At 38.9% G+C, this 16,966-nt stretch overlaps 1 protein-coding gene across 4 annotated transcripts in view; it reads right to left on the minus strand.

Annotated features, from left to right (window-relative positions):
• Positions 1-16,966, minus strand: part of NAV3 (neuron navigator 3) — a 509,240-nt gene that overhangs the window by 402,371 nt on the left and 89,903 nt on the right. The window lies entirely within an intron of this gene.

The following is a 16,966-nucleotide window of genomic DNA, read 5'->3' on the forward strand; positions in this document are numbered from 1 at the left end:
CTAATGCTGCTTTCCCCGAGCTAAACTAGTGCTCTCATTTGAGAGCACAGAAAAAAAAATTCATTTAGTTATCATGAGAATCAGTTACTCTTAACATGGCTCAGCAGCTCTTGATGTGTTACTTCACTTGAAGAGTATCTGAAGCCAGACAGTTCCAGTAAGTGCTGCACTACACGACAAACCACATACATGACCAAGAACTTGGACAAAAGCAAATAAGTGGAATTTTACACAAGAGTGAGAATCTTACATTAAGAAATTTGAATCTGAGCAATTTTGTGAGTCTTCTATCAGCATAGATCTGATAATTGTTTTGGTATACTTTTGTTTCAAGTTTTGAAAAGTTGTTTCTTTCTTGATTCAATGGTTTCTTGGCCACCTAGATTTTCAATTATTCTTTACCATAGTCATTTTTTATTATAGCATTTATTTGTAATCAATTGTATATTTGCTAGAAGCAGCAAGGATTTGTATAGAAGCAAAAATAGCCAGCTGCAAGAAAACTTCATTTGAGCTTGCTTTTATCATGAAAATAAAAATAAACCAATCCCCAACCATCAAACAACACAGTGAAAATGAAGAAGTTGAAACACTTACATCTGCTTTCCATATAGATAAAAAATACATTATTTGGGGTTTTTTCCTAACTGAAAGATATAAAATATTAAATTTCACTGCAAAATATGTATTTGCTCTCACAGTTATTTTTATCTTCAGCTTCTGCATCGCATGCAAAAGTGTTAATATGTCAAAAGTATAAATATATAAAAATATATAAATATATAAATTCATTAAAACCTCTAGAAGTGAAAAATCAGACACAGTGGAAGACCAAGAACATAACTTAATCAGGTATTTTAATCAAGATGATAATTTTCTATTACAATAGAATTCAAGTATGTAATTTAGAAAACATTTAACTACATTAAGAAAATATGAAAAATTTGGGAGACAAGAAGAGTCTTCTCAAGAAGAAATGAGTAAATGCTACACAGCAAAAAATGGGGAAATCCATAACAGTAACAGTGGCTAAATGCTGCACTATTGTGATTTGTGAAGTCAGCTTCATTAGGCTTGTTACATCTAAACATTTGCTAGACTAAAGAAAAAAGAAATTACAAAGGCCAATTCCAGTGAATGTGACAGGAAAATAACCAACTTCTAAGTACATGGCACCTACACAACTAACTTCAGAGATAAGCTTACAATCCCAAACAGAATTACATACTTTTGGACTCTGTGACGAAATATTTACTATTTTATATACTTTTAGGTATATTAAGAAGCCTCTCAGTCTTGAGAGACCTCCCCTTTATCCCTCAGAATAATGCTATTATGGTTGAATTTCTTCCTGCCCACTTAAGGGATGGAAGTTGCTGGCAAGAGATCAGACTTTCACCTCAAATCTGATGTGCAAGTTCAGTTTCTAGGTTCTGCAAAACCCCTAGCAGAGCAAAGAAAAAAAAAATAAAAACAATGTATGCACCTACTGCAGCAAACATGGTATTCATAAGCTATTCCATACTTTGTCCAGCTCCAAGATGTTACATCCCACCACCCAAGGAGCAGAACAGATAGCAGTGTCCTGGTGTGTCCTGACAAAAGCAGAGTTCACAGTCTGTTTCCCTTCTATTATATCAAGAAACGTATCTGTCTGAAAGGGCAAGCAGCATCTTTACAAGAAAATGAATCATGACTGAAATTTTAAAATCTCATTTAAGAGAAAGTGTCCATACTGAAAGACAGGCATAGGGCAACCGTGGAGCTCAGACTGGTGTACCACTGGACACCAGACAAAGCTACCTAACCCTGAAAAGCACAGATGTGTGCAAAAGGGGAATTTCTCCCTGCACTTCTGTAGCCAGAGACTGCTGGATGGGATAACAAAGTTTACAGTACTGATTCAATCAGAGTGGAAACACCCAGGATAAACCTATAGCAGATGGCTGGAACAGTAAAATACATGCTGCATTCATTCACCCCTCTATTATTCATCCTGAAGTCCCTCTTGACTAAACTGTAATTTTCAGGAAATTACAATGATAATGGAAGGCAAATGAACAAAAATTAGGCCTAATGCAAATGAACTTCATCCATAAAATATTATTCATGTTGGAGCCATGTATTTTTTAAAAAACAGAAAATGCAACTGATCTGTTTCCATATGCAGATAGATGTAAGTAGGTAGACAAATATACAAGCACTACAATTGCACAAATAAAATATTGCATGTAATGGTGGCTCTGCACAAAATAGAGTCCATCACTTGCATTCTATTCTTCTCTAAAATAACCCTTTGGTTGATAGAACCATAATTAGGAGCCTAAGGTTTGTTACTCTGTCAGTTGCATGAACTGATCTGCAATGAAGCTTAAAAAAAAAGAACATGAAAAGGGCCTTAAGCAACTAATCATCAGTGGACTTTGTAGCCAGCAAAACACCTTTCACAGGACTGAAGCTTTGTGACATCTTCAAACAGAAATTTCTCTAAAACTAAGCATGTGTTCAAGTGAACAGGAAGCACTGCTATATATTAAAAAAACCAGTTTCAATCTAGTTCAAAAGTTTCCTTTTATGAAGCAGGGAAGGAAAATATCTTTTGTATGAGGATATTACTAAATCAAATTTTAATTGCATATGAATTACAACAATAGAATGTATTTTGATAGTAAAGGTATGTATATATAGGGCAAACCATAGTCCAATTACAACAGCAAAGAGGCTGATAAATCTCCAAGTCGATCACTCTGCCTGTGTGTGGAGTGACTGTTCTCTCTGACACATTTTCAAGTGCCCTATTCATTCAAGGAAAAGATTACGCAAGAGTCTGACATGTATCAAACACTGTGACAGACAGGCAGACACACATATTACTAAGCCCTGTTGCAAAGCCGCAATTTGTGGCAGAATCCAATGTTAATCTAACCTATGTCATCTTAGCAGACAGAAATTGATCACAATTATTACTGCAGACACTTTCAGGTTTGCTTATTCAGCCTTTCCACCAGAAAGTCCAATGCCTTTTGTACCGTGGAACTTCATCTTTAAAGAGTTGTTTGAATTAACACAGGGAGACTGACAAAAATACAGCTCTTGCCTCAGATCAGATTTTTAACTGAAACAAAACCATGAAGCAGTACAGCCAGAAAACAACTGCACTTAACCTGCTACAGAGCTATCTTCCAAATGAAATAATCAACAAAAAAGGAAATATGAGAAAAAAGTTCTCAGAAATATTTCTGATTCTCTCTGAGCACATTTCATACATTTGCCATAAACAGAATATCATATGGGGCACCAAAACAACTACTTTTTCAAAAAATTACAGAATCACCTTCTGCTTCTAGCAAACATTGCTACTGTTGTTATATAGGTTTGCTGTATGAAAGAAGCAAAAAAAAAATTATATAGCCTGTCTAACTAGAAGGCAGGTGCCAACAAAAGCTGTATCACTGCAATACCAGAAAAACCAAACCTAGCATTGTCTCTCAAATTATCATTATTTATACAGGCTAGATTGTTAATAATAGAAAAGATAAAAGAGAGGCATAATAGTAAGCACTGAAGACTTCCCAGGACATAACCAAGGTCTAGTGACACCACAAAAACATATACCAGCAGTTGTGAATTCATGCCATCAGATACTTGTAAAAGGCTTCCAAAAGTGCTTGAAACATGAAACTACATAGTGTACTTTTTCATGGCACAAGCTTTCAGGAATTCTCTTAGGAACAAGTTATGTGATATTTGGGAACAACAGTGGTATTTTAGAATTCAGGATCTGAATTTTACACCATTTTACTTCTTAAGGATAACTCTGGCTGAGAAAACCAAACCCAGGAGCAGATTCAGCTAGTTTTCAAATTTGTGTAGGACTTCAGATATGAAGGATAATTCACAGATATGAATGTTAGCTCCTTATTGTTTGGGCCTTTAAAACTTACTGCTATAGCTCACGGGTTCAGGACTGATTAATACTCTGTAAGCATAAGTGGCGATTCTTTTTATCTGCTACAGCAAGAACCAAATAAATAATTTGCTGTTTAATAGTTTTACAGATGCTTGGGTGCAAGCATTTCCAATAGATGCAAGTTAAAACTGTATCTACGCAGCTTGATTCACAGAAGCTGTAAGTCTGCCATTCTCAATGGCACTGGCAAGAAATGGCTTCTACTGAAATCATCACAATTTCTCTACTTCATTCTGGGATAACATTTTCTCCAGTGGTCTGGAAAGCATCGACTACAATGCTGTTTTGGTTAAGAATAATTATTATTATTATATATTTTTTCCTGTGGTACTGCCATGAGATTCTAGTCAAGACCATGATTTCCTGGGCTAAGTACTACATAATAAAATGCTAAGTCTCCTTTCTGAGAATTTTAGCAGTATTCAGTAAATCATGGACAAATCCACTCTATGCATGGAAATCTTATCCATGCTCCTATTCATCACCTCAGGCTACTTAAGACATTCATTTACAGGGAGAACAAGATTTGCAGAGACTTACAAGCATCTAATCACACAAAACACTTTGTCCACATTTCAGCACCCTGTTACTTCTGGGGCATTTCAATTTTTCCCTGTCAATGTTTGCAAGTCCTTCTACACTTCACTAATTTCTTGCCCTCGCAGGATCCAAAAAACCTAAAACACCTCTCTAAGGTAGCCTCGCTTCTGAGGGAAGTGCCAGAAGACAACCAAGTCCCCACAGTTCTCAGATTCTGAAGCTGGTTGTATCCATCCAGCACTGATATCTAAGTGTAGCCGGGGGAAATAAGAAAAGCATATGTCTGCATCCTGCTGAGCCCCACTTTAAGCTTGGATGTAGCAGGCAAAGGTACAATTCCCTGTTCTGCCTGACTTGGAACATATGCACTAGAAATGCTACAGAATTTACGATTCCGCATAGAAATGAAGGTTCTGCTTGTTGCATCTCCCACAGAGCAGGAAGAAATCTAAAAATAGAGCAACTGAGTAAATCATACAGATTGATTTTGGCAAAGACAGACTTAACCCCACCAAGGCTTTTTTAAAAAACTACAAGACAGGAAAAAACTGCTTTCAAATTAACCAAAGCACATCAAGAGACTCAGTCAGAAAGGATCAGGCAAGGGAAGCAAGTTAAACTGCCAGCAAAATTTAAATCTGAAAAAGGGCCTGTACATAAGAAAGCAAAGAGTGGAATAAAAAATTCTCTCAGATTCCTAGGGGTTTCTTTATCCTCCTCCTGTTAAGTAGCCCAATATTGAAGTGCCTAATTATAGTTCTGTGTCTGAAGTAACAGGATAACAGTCATTTATCTACACTGCCTCCTGACAGTCCTCTGTACAAGCCAGTACACCCCTCAAAACACAAATACAGGATATTTAGATGTTCCAGTGCCCTTTCACGAGTCATTTCTTGCATGACTGTAGTACTAGACTACTATGTGACTCTCACTGCCATCATCTGCTGTTGTCAGACTGGACTCAACAAATAACTACTAATACTGCTAACAGAGGCAGAGCATAAAGAACATGGCAGAACAATTTAACCACTTGTGATAGGATTCCTCTTTATGGAAGACAAGAACTAAACCCACAGACTTTTTAAGCTCTCAATACCAAAACCCCCTGAATTTTGGAAGTGTCAATACCTGATTAGTGGCAGCTGGTATCTCCTTACCAAGCAGTGCTCCAAGACAGCAGAATGGAAGACACGCTGATCTTCGCAGTCGCTGTGGGTGCCGCTTCTGTGCCAAAATCCACTCCCCACACTGCCTACATGAATGCTGCTTCATCTTATGCTTTTTCCATCAATGGCCTATTTCATAAAAGTCTTATGACCTCATAGCTTCTTTTTTAAAATATGGCTGTAGTCCCCAGAATAAACTCGACACAAACAGATTAATTACTCTGAAATACTACATTTTACCCAAATCTAAAAAAACCCCAAATTTAGAACATGAGATCACTTAAAAAAAATACTTCCTACAGCTAGAAGCTAGCAATACAGCTCTCAATTTCGTAATATGGGATGTGGCTAAAAAGGATGAGAAAAATTGTTCAATTTTCAAACACCTTTTTCTGTAGTCACATCATTTTAACCAAGCAAGCCAGTAAATATGTTTTCTTTTAACCATAGTGAATTACTAGGAAGAGCTACTTTTCCTCTCTTCATACCTCTGAACAGCAACTCATTTCCTTTCATTAGTGTTGCTGTTCACACACAAGATGAATAAATTTCACTGAATTCTCCCTGTTTCAGATACAGATCCATTGTGAACTGAGCAGAAATAGTTTCTTTAATTAGAACACATTCTGAGCCAGTTGCAACAGTCCAGAAATGGCACAGTGAAAATCTAAATAATAAAAATAAGTTTCAATGGGCAGAATAACTCAAATTTCCCTGCATGTGCAGCCAGGCAAGAGGAGGTATAAGATGACTTGGCTGTGACAAACAGCACCTAAGGTAACAACAATAATGGTTTATGTGTCAACAGCAAAAATGAATTTTTACATACTCAGAAATAATAAAAAAAAAACACTGAAAAAACAAGATCTGGTTTGAATAAATAAGGTAAATAAGATACAAAAGCTAGATTACTAACAGACCACAATGTGGATTCATGACCTGAATTTAATAAGGTTGCAGCTAGCCTTTTTGGAGCTGCTGAATCATTAGGGTAGAAAAAGACCTCTAAGATCATGGAGTCCAAGGATTAACCCAACACTATCAGCCCATCACTAATCCATGTCTCTGACCACAACATCTACATGTCTTTTGAACACTTCCAGGTATGGTGACTCAACCACTTCCCTGGACAGCTTGCTCCAATGTTTGACCAGCCTTTGGGTGAAGAAGCCTATCTTAACATTCAGTATAAACCTCCCCTGTTACCACTTGAGGCCATTTCTTTTAGTCCTATAGCTTGTTAACTGGGAGAAAAGGCTGATCCCTAGCTGGCTACAGGCTCTTCAGGGTGGTGTAGAGAGCCCTCCTTTTTGACTGGTTAAACAACCCCACCTCCTTCAGCTGCCCCTCATAAGACTTGTACTCCAGAACTTTCAATAGCTTTGCTGTCCGCCTCTGGACACAATCCAGGCTTTTAACTTCAAACTGCAGTGTCTAGCTCCAAGATGGGACAAAGAGAAAAGAGAAAGAGGAAGCTAGTTCCTGCTGCCATTCATACAGCAGGGCCACCTGCCCTGACAGCAGACCGGCACCTGCTTCTGAGGGTGCCGCAGGGCTGAGCAGCGAGACTGCAGCAGCAACGCAGAAACACTGCACAAGGAAGTGTGCAGACATACACACGAGACACTGCCATTAGGGAGGGCACTGTAAGCGTGCACAAGCTGTCACATCCCTACCAATGCCCAACAAGACACAGGCCTGCCCAGGCCCCATCCTGTCCCAAGCCTTGTGCTCCACATCTGCCACATCAGCTTGCCAAGTCCTAGTCCTTAGTACCATTTTGGGAGACACAGCTTTTGAGGAACAACTGGGTGCTGAAGGTGCATGGGGGGAGGAGATGTCTGACTAACACAGCTGCAGCACAGGATGGGGAGGACGAGCAATGGGAGCTGCACACCACTCACACAATTCTTTCTTGCACTGCACACCAACAGCAGAGGGCCTCCTGCAGCAAAATGAGAAAGGGTCATCACTGCTATGCCTGACAAGAGAAAAAGGGAACAAGAGGTGATGTCTTCCCTGCCAGAAAGAAGCTACATGAAGAACACCAAGAGCATTACATATATTTTTTCTTCTAGCTTCAGGCGATAGCATTACAATCTGGGGTGTCAGAGTGCACCAACAGCAGTAACCAAAAATTCAGAATGTTAGCAACTACTGTTAGATCCCTCCGATTAATACAGTCTTCTTGTTAAAAGATGAAAACCACCTTTTACTGATGTACATAATCTGAAACTAGAGTCTACCCTTTTTGCTTCTGTTTCACACTGAACAGATATATATTATTCAAGGGTGATACAACTCAAGGCTGAGAAAGGCCAGATTGGGTCCTCTAATGTAGTTTAGCGTATAATGGCCCATATAACGTGGACCATCACAGCTGATCTGGGACTGAAACCAAGAACTTATGACAGACTCGCACAGAGCTTTAAAAAATGCATCCACCCTTGAACCAAGGAAGACACATATGCACAGATCTTCATTTCATCATTTCACTTCCATGGTTTACTTTATTGACAAGAACAAAATTTAAACAAAATGCAGAAGTTACAAGAATTGAATCCTCAGACAGTGAAAATGAATTTAAGAAATTGTTCGTGAAGCAATTTCTTAATTGCTACTTGAAACTTTGGACTACCTTATCCTTATTCCACACAAAGAAGCAGATTAATGCAGCCAATAGTATCAACCTTGGATACTAAAGTGAAAATGCTAAAGAACATTTCTGAAGGGACTCAGTGGTTTCTTTCCCTTGGAAGAGGTCAGATCTGCAGCATAAAGAAACATTTTCATTGCAGATCACTGTACCTGACCTACTCCTTTCCATATCTTGGTTATAGTAGAAAGTAAAAATCGTCATGAACCATGCCTACAATTGTTGAAGTTATTAATTGCAAACATATTTTAATTTTCCAATATTGCTTCAAATAAAATGTGAATACATTTTGCTTTAATCTGTGTATAAAAAATAGCTTATGAATAATTCATTCAATGATAACTCCTCTAATCAGAGAATTATTTACATACTTTTACTAGTGTTATACTAACTCTGTGAATTATTGCTTCACTAAATTCCATGAAGAAAAATGCCAAAATTTTTCCAAACTCTATTATTAGCAAGTTAAGTTGTTCTTCCACCACAATTTCCTACTCAAGGGAAGAAAACAAAATTCACACTGATTACACAGAAATTTCCTACCACTATCCAAATATAGACATTTAAATAAATAAATGCATAACTCTAGGGAAGAATGGGAGGTCTCTTGACAAATGTAAGGATTGCAACTCAGCGGAAGAGAGATGCATCCCAAATCCATTTCTGTCCAAACAAACCCCAAGCTTTTCTACACACATTTTCCAATTGTAGTTTTGAAAATTTACCCCTTGGAGCATACCTGGCAGCAGCTGAAAATAAGTGCTCCAAATCAATTTCCTGTAAACACAACTGTGACTTCCCTGCTTCTGTCCTCCAGGAAAGATCATGAGGCACACACCATGTGAGAAAAACTGAAAGCAAATTGATTATTCATTTGTATTATCATCATCCCCTCCTGGATTAAATGAGAGGCTTCTATTACATAGTAGACTTCTGTTTCACAAAATCCTGGGTTTTCTACTTTGCTTTTTAGATTCATTTTTATCCTTTTTTCCCCTCTTGTGCAAGCCTTATTGTCTTCCTTTTCAACTGTAATTATCACTTTTCAATACTAATCCTCTCCCAAGCAGCCTAGATTTTCACCCCTTTGTACTGATCCAGGTTCCTCAATATTTGATCCAGTAACTGGCTTATTTTGCTCCCTAATCCCTCATTTGCCACCTCTGCATACAACCTGGATCTTTCCCTACCTAAACAACTAATTTTCTATGCTCATTACTTTTTTCTTTTATACTTTTCATCTCAGCCTCTCTAGTTCATAGGATTAACAATTCCTTTTCTATCCAATAAACCTTGGTCTTTTCTTATTTTATCTAACCTTATTTCTCCAAAATGTTATAAGCTTTTTTCTTCTCCTATTTAATTTATGTTTAATACTCAGAATTAGCTGAATACTTTAAGTTGCTCCTTTGTATGGTATAATAAAGAAAATCAACAATAATCAAAACGCATACAAAAAAACCAAGAAGTATAAAAGATTTGTTCCAGTGGCATGCATGCACATGTGTAACATTGTTAAACTATATTATCTCCTTAATGAGTTGTGATGATCCTCTGCTGTAGTGGTAAAGCAAAATAGAAAAAACAAAAGGCTTCCTTCATGCCGGGCTGTATAAGCAGAGAGAAGAGAAGAGTGGAGCATCAAGTTAAAATTACCAACAATTTGCAAGGGTTGTGAAATAAAAATGTTTCAGTCAACCACAGCATCTGGCCAGATGCTTAAAATCTGTCCAGCATCCCCAGACACAGACAGTCTGAGTCCTGCCACTGCCAAGATTTTTAAGTTCCAAAGACAACTTGATGCATTCCTTTAGACGTCACTGATATTTCTCCCTAAATATAGCTTCTGTTTGAATGAAAAGAAAAAAAAAAACTAAAGCCAGAAAGAAGATGTAAAGTGAGAACACAGAACAGTTCAATCAAAGAACCATTTATTTCTTTATTTGTAATAAATATTTTATACATGGATATCTTCTATAGACACAGAAGAGCTTTGGTCACTTTCCTGGCACCAGTGGCTTTAATAAGGCAGGAAAGATTCCCCAGCTTTAGGCAGAGAGGCAGGGACTGGTGACGCAGGGACACTCAGATGCCAGATCCCACATCTGGGCAGCAGCTCCCAGGGTATCACTTCTGCCCACAGGAGCTGGAGGGCACAGGGACGTGCAGGAAGCTGCAACTCCTGACGTGACCCTGGCCAGGACAGAGCTGGGACATCAGCCAGGACAGAGCTGGCACATCAGCCAGGCTCCCACTGCTGGGAGCTGCTGTGAGAGCTGGCTGATCCTCCCCAGGCCTTCACAGACAGCCCCTTTGTGAGGGACAGAGCCAGCACAGCCTCAGCTCCCTCAAGAACACTGTCCGTGCTTCCCTGCACGTTTATATCCCAAACATTTCCAGTTTACACAACATATAAATAGGCATTGCTGTAGAAGCAACCTGGTTCAGATCACATTTGTGACATCTGGCTCAACTAGAAGTTCATACCACTGAACAGGTATTTCTTCAAAGAGGAGTCTTTAAAAGTGAACAATCCAATATACCCTGTACTTGGATTCCACACTCTCAGAACATCTTCAGTGATACAAACATCCAGAAAGCAGAACAGACTGCAAGAATTTAAACCTACTTTGCTGTACTTTCATGCTTTTACGGTTTCATGCCAAAAGCTCTGAATAGTAAAACCAATGGGGTGAAGGAGGTTAATGGGATTGATTTGTCAAACTATGTGAATTTCTATAATGTTGAAATGATAGATTTTTTTTCCTCAGAAATGTAAGAATTACCATCAGATGTCTAGAGGGCAAATACCAAGGCATAGAAATATGTGAACTCTTATCAGACTATCTTTAATGTGCAGTATTGTTAGAAATAATGTAATTAAGGACAGCAATAGAGATTTTTTAAAAAATAAATTATGCTAATTACATTATCATTTTAAAATTATAATTAAATATTCCATTATAAGAAATACAAAGGAGATTCAACAATTACATGGCATGTCTCTGTCATGGTGAATATGTTTTAAATTAACATAGCAGGTGATTATAACCAGCTGATTTTATCCAACTACATATGACAGTTTTACTAGGTACTTCCACAGACATTTAAATCAAACTCAATATACAGTATTATGGAGACACTTCCATCCACTTGCTTAAGCCAATAATCTTTGTTCAAAGAACTCACGTAACTATGCTTAAATGTATGAAAATGGGGAAATCCTTTATTGTGTGCTACTTTTTACTCAGCTTTTTTTCCATAGAGCTCATTAACAGCTCAGTGCCCAATGTCTATAGGACTCCTACCATGCCACTAACAAATGGTAAACTCCTACTCAGGAGTGGCACAAGGGACTTCTTAAAAAGGCTTCATCACCCAAGCTGGATATTGCCCTGTACTACCTAGCCTGCCTATTTCATTGTTCAGGGAACCTCCTAAAATCTGCTCCAGAAAATGTTTGTCCAAATATTTTGTGATGTTTCAGAACTACTTGGGACCTAAGTTTAGTGGCTCCAGAATAAACAGGCATTATGCAAAGAGGCCAATTTAGAACTTTGCAGTCCCTTTATTAAATAAAAGGAGCTCAAGCAAGCTGAGAATGGTTGAAAGTTTGCCCTGTTCATTTCCTTCCTTCTCCTCCATCCCTAAATACACTATGTTACCACATGCCTTTGGAAACATGTTAAGTAGAACAGAAGGAAAATTAGGCTTTTTCTAAATTGGAAAGAAATAAATTAACATAGTTTATAATAAAAACCCACCCACCTGCATTATAACTTACTAAAACTTTCTGTTACATGGTAGGAGCATTTTCATATACAAAGTAGGAATAAGCATAAGCTTTTATTTGTTGGCCAGTTTCTCAGAAGTTAAGCTAACTTTTTGAAAGTCATTTGAATCACTGTATGCAGGAAATCCCTAAAGCCTCAATTAAAACACTGCTTGAATCATAAGTGACCTCAGAAAATAAAGAGAAATTGAAATTTATAATGAAATATCTGTTTACTTTGGATAAGGTAATGTAAAAACTTTTTCCCCCAAATATAATCTTTTCTTCATGCAAATTCTAAATGTTCCTATTTAGGTTTTTTTTAATAGAGGTTATATTCCACTTAAATACAGATAAATTCTATGTACAAGAGAAAGGAAAACATGAGGATAATTTAATTTATATAGCCTAGTTTAATGAAAAAGCCTCTAAAACCCACCAATTTAGATGCCCAATGATTGCTAAGACACCAGTCATTTTAAGTAGACACCTGTATTGCAACAGTATGGTCTCACATAAAGATCAAGTCCTCCTCATACCTGTTAGTATTCTCAAGAGAAGAACCACAGTTAGTAACATTACAATCTAATTAAATTGTATGCAAAGATAACATCAGAAACTTATTTCTTCCCCAATAAAGCTCCACACTTGTATCTATGAGAGCAGCAGAAGTTCATCATGGCTCTTAGTTTACAGAACTTGCAGCTACATCTGGCTATGCTGTCCAACATCTGTACCCTCTTACAGTACTCCTTTGAAACAGAGGCTCCCAACTTAAGAGACTACAAATGGTACTACCTATAATTTCTGTATGGTTAGAGCTGCTGCTTCTCTCACAGTACCTTATTTAATTGGCTGCCAAAAATCCTCTTTCACCTCCTCTTCAGTGACTCAAGCAAACGGCCAAAGCTCTCCTCAAGGCAGACAAATGTCAGTACTGCACTAAGCACTTTCACACTGTAGCAATACTGGCCTGTGCCTTTCAGCAACCAGGGCGCCATGCCCTCAAGCATCATAACCCATAGCTAGGCTGCCCTCATACCTTCACGTTTTGAATGATGTTTCTTTACCAGGACAGGTATCTGTGGGATCTCAGCACCTCAGGATGAAGGTGCAGAGTGACCGAGACCACCCTTGGGGGGCTCGGGAGTCCTGGAATGTTGCCAGAAGTGTCTGGTGGCTGGACTTTGATCCTACACAGGAGATGACACCTGTATGAGGACTGGGAGGATTTCACTGGGGTGAATGGTGAAGGGATAAGTTAATTAAGGTGTAGAACACAGGGTTTAGGATTTCTGTACAGGGGGGTCTAGAGAAGTAAGATGGAGGAATTGGGGCATGTCCTGTCCTTCTTCTTCTTCTTCTTGGCCTCCATCTTCTGTGGTGATGGTGGCACTTTGGGATTGGTCTTTACTAGAAGTGCACCGGTTAATAAGAGTAGAAGGTATTGGGGAAAAATTATAAATATTGTACACGTAACTTCGGGTATAAAGATAAGTGACCGCCCCAGGGGTTGCAGAGTGTGCCCATGGCTGACTTGCTGTGCAGACCTCTGTCGGGCTGAAAGAAAATCTTTTAGATAAACAATTAATAAACACTGAGACCGAAACAAGATCAGAAGTCTCTCCTCGTCCTTTGAAGCGCAGGCTGCCCAAGGCCACTCTGGGCCTTTCCAGGTCTTTGAAACAGCCGAGAAACCGAGCAAGTGGCATCCCTGAGCTATCTCCGGACATAAATCAGCCAGCAGGAGAAACAGAAAACCAACAAGCATAAATCAGCATAAATCAGCAAAGAAAAACACCTGAAAATCTACAGGTATCCTGTAGCATTCACACACATCAGAACCTGGGTTTCCAACCCAGCCATCTCAGCTATTAACAGAAGTTGTCAGATACTCCAATGTTAACGGGAAGTTAAGCATAATGGAGAACAAGTGATTTTACCTGTCTTAATACTATAAAATAGATGCTTTTGTCCTGCCATCTATGGTAAAATCTAGCTCCAGGGGTCACTCACCAAACCTTGAAGAACTTCCAAATCTGCTGTGAAATTGCTCAGACAATACAGAGAAGACCTTAACGAGACCTTATAAGAAGCAGGCCACCAAATCTGCTGTGAAATTGCTCAGACAATACAGAGAAGACCTTAACGAGACCTTATAAGAAGCAGGCCACCAACCAGAAAAAGGGAAATTCAGCTGCTGAAGCTGCCTGGGAAGGTTAAGGCAAAAGGGCTCCCCCTTTTAAGACTCACAGGAAATGTCCTCCAAAACTGTCTTTTCCATACAGCTTTTGCTGTCCTTCCTTATTTTCTCATGTAAGTGACACACTTTAAGAAAAAGTGAGAGAAATTTCCCTTTTCCCAAGTTCACCACTGTTTTTATCTATACACATGGAAATTACATGAGATAAACAGAAACAAATCTTTACAGGGAAGGTATTTAACAACTCTGTTGTCAGGCCCTACCAGGTCACTTTGTTCTGTCACTTTATCATTTGTTACCAACACACTCCTGTCCCCAGATGATAGGAACATCTGCTAGTCAACAAATGAAAGTTAATTATAATGATGATGCCAAGAATGACCTTTTCACAGCTGTTCTCTTACTACCCATCATCCCCAAGATGTTTGGAAGTCAAATATGAAGTGGCATTACAGTAACTCAATGAGCTAACAACTGATGAGATTATGTGTTCTGGATTTTAACTTTTCCTTAAGTAAAACTAAATATCCAGACCTTACAAATAAAAATAAATAAGGGAAAGTCTCACTAAACATTCTTGTGTAGGAAATAAGAAGTTCCATGCACTGCAGTCTTTACAGAGTTGCCCAGCAATTTTTGCTGCTGCATTTAGTGAAATTCGGTGTTGAACCCATGATATTAAATTACAGCACCGGAGCGGAGGGAATGAGGAATTAGGACAGAAGGATAGGAAGGGTGGTATCTTCACCTGGCAGAGATCTTCTCACCTCTTGCAAATTATGATATCTGCACATAACACAGTCTTGCACCTTTCACCCTCTCTGCTCTCTCCAGGAACATACTAGTCACAGCAAGAGAATGCAAGGCCCAGGAGGACAGCTACACTCTGCTGACTTCTGTACTCCCTCCCTTCCTGCTGCTTCAGGTAATGATAGGTAGGAACAGTTCAAGAGCTTGTTGACAAACTATATCAGGAGGGGTCGGTGCAAGTACATGCAAGCATTCAACCTGCGTAACCCTCAAGCCTCATCACCTCGTTTTCACAGACTCAACTAGGTTGGAAAAGACCTTTGAGATCAAAAAAAAACAACACAAGCAGCTACACATTTGAAAGAGGTAACCAACCAGCAGTCACACTGCTTTCAGGCCTGCCTTGCTCAACGAGCAAGTGTGACAGTACCAGTTGTTGGGTTCATGTTCGGACTCTGGTGTTTATTATTTCTTATCAGTAAAACAGTCTCACTACTGTCAGTTTGGCACTTTTTCATTAGAAGGCACAAAATGGCTAACAATCTTCTGTTACAAGGTCTTTTAAGACTAAACTATCCAATTAAGAACTGACACCTAGATTATTTTCCCTTTTAACCCAGTAACTGATCCCAAAGAGCTGCAATGCGGACTTTTCTGCCCAATCACAAAATGCCACCCAAACCCATGAAGAAGAAGGAAGAAGAAACCCAGGACGACACCCTGTGCCCTCCATCTTTCTTCCATCCACAACATACTAAAAATCCCAAACCCTAAATTTCTCACCAAGTGACACCTCTACACCACTCTATATAATCCATTTCACACTTTTGTGGATTCTAGTCTACCTTGAAATCTAGGAAACTTTCTCCATGAGAGTCAAAGTCAGTGCTCCCCTGGGTGTCAGGGCACCTCAGAGCAGACAGAAATATTCCAGGTGCTCTGGGTTTCCACAGGAAGATAATATGGGGTTTTGTATCCACTGTGTGAAGTGCCATCCTCTAGGCAATGAATGCTTTTATTCGGTCCTGCTTTGTCACACACAAGCACCGTTTGCATTTTCAGACAGTAAGTGCTACCGACAGCCATCTCTTAGCTACACTTCTGTTACCCCCTGATAGAGTGGTTAGAGGTTTTTCAACTGTTAGAACTGACAATTCCCAATGTAGACTTAAGCCACTGGAATAAGGCAGAGAGAAAAATTCAGTTTATGCTAGCAATTTCTCCTGTTTAACAACCTGAATGAGGCTTTTTCATAACAGAACACACAGTCATGCTGCAAATAAGGCAGGTATATGCTGTATCACCACACTTGCATTAAAAAACCCAACTGAACAAGACACCAGCAAAACCAGATTTTCTGTAGGCAGAAGAGGGAAGGAGAGTGACAAACGTTATTGCCCTCTTAAGAAAACTGGAGCACAGAAATGCTTAATATGTCTCAGTTAAATCTGAAAAGGAAAATGCAATAGCTTTGCTTCCCATGGACTGCATATTTCATCCACTTTGTATTTCCCAGGAAAGTCAGTTGGACTCTTTCCACAGACTTCACAGAGAGCTGGATCAAAGCTGTTCTACCAAAACAATAGCTTTCCCATTTGTCCCAGCTCACTAGAACATTTAGGCATGCGAATGCCCAAGGGAAAGAAAAGGACTATTTGACTGAGAGATGAGTGCTTTCCCCCACATAAATACAATTTCTGAAGACTAAGGCAGCCATGCTCCAGCCATTATTGGTACATTTACCGCATCTTTCCTTAAGTGAAAAATCCTCCTGCTTCACTCCTAAAAAGGTGCTAAAAGGCTATGGAGCACCTTAATCAAGTTTCCAGAACGTTGCATTGCAGTTGGCAAGCAAAGGAAATAAGACAGTGTGATAGCCAGTGACAGAAGATGAAGTATTACATTGCTT

Source organism: Melospiza georgiana, chromosome 4, assembly GCF_028018845.1.
Source record: "Melospiza georgiana isolate bMelGeo1 chromosome 4, bMelGeo1.pri, whole genome shotgun sequence".
NCBI classification, from domain to species: domain Eukaryota; kingdom Metazoa; phylum Chordata; class Aves; order Passeriformes; family Passerellidae; genus Melospiza; species Melospiza georgiana.